General features: G+C 39.4%; 1 pseudogene; it reads left to right on the top strand.

The window, feature by feature from the left end:
* Window positions 1-4684: 4684 nt before the first annotated feature.
* LOC104277720 lies at window positions 4685-5119 on the top strand (annotated as a pseudogene).
* Window positions 5120-5636: the final 517 nt, after the last annotated feature.

Genomic DNA, 5636 nt, shown 5'->3' with positions numbered 1-5636 from the left:
GAATCGAATATAAGTCTATGTCTTTGTGGATTTATGGTTTAAGATAATATACCAAACCAGGAAAGTGATTAATCAATAAGAGTAAACAATTTTGTCAAGAGTAAAATTACGCACATAATTTATTTTCATTGAAAAGAATGGCAATTTGCAAATTACAGAAATGAAATGGAAGCGCTGATTAAAAGGATTATAAAAAAGCTGCAAAGTGGTGGTAATGCGTTCCATTCTAATGTGCAAATAGAAAGAAATATAGCTGAAAAGACAGCTCTAATAAAAAAAATTCACTGTGCTTCATTTAAATTTGTTACCTTAAAAAAACAACACAACTTTAAAATGTTTAATAATTTAAATTATTTTCAAAGCACAGATTTAGAGCCGTATGCTTTTGCTTTTCTTGAATTTCTTTAAAAATTGTATCATTGGAATATTTTACTTAGCTGGAACATTTGACTTGCTTTATCATAATGCATTAAGAAGTTTTTCTATGCAAGGTATATTATGTAAAATATTTAAATTGTTTAATATTAATGCAGTAGTATAACTACTATAGTATAACTATAGAAAAGATTATACAATATAGAAAGTGATGATGTAGGCAGCAGTTTTATATATTATTTAATTAAGATTCTTGTATTTTATATCTTAATTTCTCATTTTCCCAGATGGAGTTTTTCCTGTTTACAAAATTCAAAACAATCGCAGAGGAAAATGTTTGTTTCTGTTGTGATGTCATTTCATTATTAAGAAAAAACACTTCCTTTTTCAATTTCCAGTTTGAACTGACTCATATTTCTCAAAAAAATTGTTGGTGGATATTGCTTTGGAATATTCTTTTTTCCCGCAGCAGAATACAGTTTTGACTGTAATTCTTCTCTTTATGGCATAGGGGACTTTTTTCAAACATCGTATATCATCGATACCAAAGCCTGATGCTCAGTGATGTTCGCTCCCTTTTCTGGAATTAGAGCAGCATATTTATAAGGTGGAGGAGGTTCCATTTTTCTAAAACTCTAGGATTTTATGTAATTATACCAATAGTTGCATACAGAACACATACATATCAGTAAACATAGGAAATATTTGTACAAAAACTCATGCAGAACCGTTTTTGAAAGCATGGAATAGAAATAAAAATTCTATCAAAACAAGACTTTTGAAATATTATGGATTCAAATCTTATCTGTACTTATTTATCACAACTCAGCCTGATACCTTAATTCATGCAGAGCAGTACCTCATACCAAGAACACTTCAATTAATATCAGTGTTGCAGATTAGGTTTGTACTAGGCTTTCAAAAACATACCGTATTAACACATTATTTTTCTGTCCATTCAGGCAACTAAGAGAAATATGTTTCACCACCATGTTTAAACACGATTGATTTATAGAATAAACAAGGCCTAAAGAATATTGACTTTAAGTTAATTAGAATTTGATTTAATGGATTTAGAGGACTGCAAATTAATCCTTTAAGCAGGAGGAAGGCTCCTTGCAAGACTCTAACTTATATAGGACTTTGTAAGCAAGGCGTTTTTTCTTTTCTAAAATCTAAGTTTGTATGATCCTGGTAGACACAGATTTGAAACGATCCATCCTTGTTTAAAGGTGTTGCATATTTCAAGAAACTGCTTGCAATGTTAAATTATTTTATAGTAATATAGGGACCAGAATACTAAATTTCAGTATCCATATCGTCAGTGTGCCATTCTGGTCACAATAAATTCATCTTTCTTGTTAACTATTGCTGGCTGTAAGAATGAGGTGAGATGCTTGTGTCCCTCTCAAAGCATTTTTGCTAATGAAATTCATCAATATATCTGATTAAGTCTTTCACAGGCACTTTATATCCACTAGCTTATTTATTTGGACGATTTTTTGGTTTGACACTCAGCCTCCAAAACAAATTAAGCAAAGATACAGAAGGCTAGTAAGCTATACAGATCTGTTTATCATCGTTTTGCAAAAAGAAAATATAGTGATGCAAGTCAGAAGAACTAAATTAAGCCCAGAAACAGGTTCTGCAAAGATTATCCTGTTAAATTATATGTAATACCAGTGCGGATGACTAGGAATAGTTTATACTGAATAGTCCCCGAATATTCATTACTATCCTCATTTGTTCCAAACTCTGAGCATGAAACTCAGGATTATGGGATTTATCAGATTTTTTTTTTTTCAGTAAAACCAGCAGGAACGTTTTTATTACATATTCATTTTTTTCTTAGCCTGTGATAAAATTATATAGTCTCTAAAACTTAAAGAGTGCTGCTTGATTTTCAGAAATGCAAAGCAAAGAATCCTCAATAAAGTCACCAGGAAGGGAACAAAGACCCTTGCAGTGGCACCACTGCAGTGAGGCCACCACAGCTCAGCCATGGTCCTGCCTCATACAGGCTCAGGAATCTGCTCAGCAGTTCTCAGCAGCCCCACTCCTCTCTCTTTTTGGAGAAGAGTTTTAAATCCGAATACTGAATTTCATGACAATTTGTTAAAGTCTACTTATTTCATAAATAGAACTGATTCTGAAGAGTTGGTTGGGAGGAAAGTAACCGAATCTATGGTTAACAACCACTTGCTGAGCAGTGCTGGGGGTGAGATTGGTTCTATATAATGCAAATAGCTCCACTGTCACGTTGAAACTGTTTTGTGCAGTAAACATGTATGCAAATATTTGCCGGTTTGATGCCCAAGTTTTCAGAACCACAAAGCATTACAAGAAAAGCCAATCCAATATGCAAACTGAAAAAACCCAACAGATTATTTAATACATGTTTTCTAATATTCTCTGGTTTCAGTAAATGTAGATAATTCTTTCAACAAGACTAATGAATAGTTTATTTTTCAACACTTTCCTGACTTTGGATATGGTCCATCAGACATAAGTATCTCTCAGATGTCTGTGTTCTTATTGATCTAGGTAGTGATTAATCATTGCTGTGGGAAAAATAATCTCCAGTGTTGCTTCTGAAATAAAATAAAATTTTCATGATCTGTAAAATCAAGCATACCGATTTTCTTATCAGACCCAAAGGGTTCACAACAGATCACAAGGCTTAGTGATCACTTAATGTGTGTGGTACTTTCTCCTTTATTCAGTTTCTTTTGTAGCACTGCAGAAGAGGAGTGAGTAAGCAGTTCTCCATCCCCCTTCAGCGCGCTTGATAGTGATAAACTTTCTGTGGCAACTTCCTCCAGTCACGGCACAGTCCCTAGTCCATCAGTAGGCTTCTGCCTGTGCCACTGGTCTTCTCATTCAAAGGACTGACTGAAAGACATGATCAAAACAAATTATTTGGGTTTCTAAGTTGTTTAGTTGGGTTTTCTTTCTACTAATGTAAAGCAACAGAACTCGGCTGCTCTAAATGGAGCTGAGAGACATGTGTGAACAGTTTAGGAAAACAACAGTTATTCCTGATGAAAAAAAAGAGAAAAAAAACAAAGGATGGGAGCCCCTTTCCTTTATCATCAGGAAGCTATAGGTCTGTGCATGGGTTTTGATTGACCTCTTATCTGTGAGAGTTTACCTCTCACTGAAATGCTGCCACACGGTGGCTATCTCCTGTGCTTCCTGCCTCAGCCATTGCGTGTCCCCAGTCTGTGGTGATTTCCAGCTTGGGCTTGCACTGCTGAGCTCTGGCAATCAGCTCTCCAGGCTGCTTTGCCGTGGCAGTATCCAGACCCATGCTTGGTCTGTATGCTATGTTATAGGTGCTTTAGAAAATGGAATACAGGTCAATGTAGTTTCATTGGCTTACACGGTGGCTGGAAGGCAGCCGTTATTTTTATATGTGACTGATACAATTAGCCAACCACCTAGAGCAATTTTTTTTGCTTGTGCCTTTGATTCCTTAAAATGCAGAATAAGTGATGAATTAAAGCCTATTGCTGTGCTACAGCAAGCCCCACAAATTTATTTTTCCTTGTAAGAAATGCCAAATCCAGCTCAGTAAGAAAACAAAGCCAGAGGACTGGTTTGACGGGCAGGCGCTCGGGGTGGGGGGGGGAAAGCACCTGGGTGTGAGCGAGAGCCGGAGCTGCAGGTGCGCCCCAGGTGTGGGTGTCTGCTGGCCTGGGGTGAGCAGAGGCTTCCCGCTGGCACCTAAAACCAGTGCAAACCAGGAAACAAGAAGAAATATTCGAGATGTCTACGTAGGAGATTGCTAAAAAGCAGGCAGGTCAGCTTGGTTAATCATTATCAAGCCAGACTATACAGACGTTCACAGCTGATCATATGACAGGACCCCGTCCGGGATAAGAAAGCACCCATCCCAAGCAGTAAGAGCTAAGAAGCCTCCCCTGCGTAGATGTTTTGACTTTCTTGTTTTGCTGTGAAAGAAGAGGCTCCACGCTCCCCCGTTGCTCCCAGAGCTTAGCCCAGCACAGCTGTTGTGTTGTTTTCCTGTTCCGAAGAGGAAGTGAGAAATTCCCTCCCCATGTGCTCCAGCGTTTGAATACTCAGGTTTCACTCCCAACCCAGGAGCTGCCTGTAATGAGCTCTCGGTGGGTCTCAGAAAGGAGCTTTCAGCTGTGCCAAGAGTGGTTTCATTTTCAGCTAAAGGAGGAGGAAGAGAAGAAATCCTGCAAAAAGCTAAAATGCTGATTGTGCAAAAATTGGTCTAAGGGTATCGCGACTGGGAAAGACAAGACGAAAGCAGAAGCAGAGGAAGGCATAAGGAAACAGGATGGGAAACTTTTGTCAGAAGCAGTGCACCTCTTTGGAGCCTTACATCCCGTGCTTATTCTCGGGGAGAGGTGGTGAGCAGGATGAGAAAGTTGGCCAAGTCTTCGCCAACATTGCTGTGGTAAGGCATGACATCCAAGCAGGACAGAAAGCCAGAGACAGTGAGATGAAAGAGAAACCTTTACCTCTACTGCCGGGCCAGCATCTGGTGAATACCTGCAGATTTGTGGCACTCTTTGACTACGACGCTCGCACTGAGGAGGACTTGAGCTTCCGAGCGGGCGATAAGCTTGAAGTGCTGGATGCATCCCACGAGGGCTGGTGGTACGCAAGGCTCCTCCTGCCAGCACGGTCGCACCGTCCTGGCTGCAAGCTCCAGGGCTACATCCCCGCCAACTACATAGCTGCCGACCAGAGCATTGAAGCTGAGCCGTGAGTAACCCTCGTCGCACGCCCTGCAGTCTCTTTTCTGTTGGGTTTAAATGGGTTTGGGGACAGGGGGTTATGGCCTTTTCTTTTGCTGAGTAGTAACCTGCCACGCTCAACCTCCAGTGATCCCATAGGTGACAGCACAAGTTGGCATGTGCAAGGAAAAGGCACCATGGTCACAAGAAAATCAGTTACAAAAGGCAGAGTGTTGAGGATTTTGTTCTGGATTAAATCATTTCCCTCTCTGATATACCCTAATCAGCTACTTAAGAAGCATCTGGGAGTATCAGGTTGGTTACCACTGTGATTGTTGGTTATTTTTATTTGTGTAACCATTAGTGTGTGTCAGATGCTTCCTGGAGAGTGGAAACAAATGACCCCAGCTCCAAACAGCATTCAGCCTAACCAGCTGCAAAGTTACCAATTAATCAGAGTTTCAGGAAGCTACCTTTACACCTTTATGTCTTCTTACAAATGATGGGTGAGTCTCTAACAGATAAGTTTTTTATGGTTTACTCTTCTTT

Source organism: Apaloderma vittatum, unplaced genomic scaffold (assembly GCF_000703405.1).
Source record: "Apaloderma vittatum isolate BGI_N311 unplaced genomic scaffold, ASM70340v1 scaffold25398, whole genome shotgun sequence".
NCBI classification, from domain to species: Eukaryota; Metazoa; Chordata; class Aves; order Trogoniformes; family Trogonidae; genus Apaloderma; species Apaloderma vittatum.
Note: the sequence above shows the minus strand (reverse complement) of the source record. Positions and strands in the feature narration are given on the sequence as shown.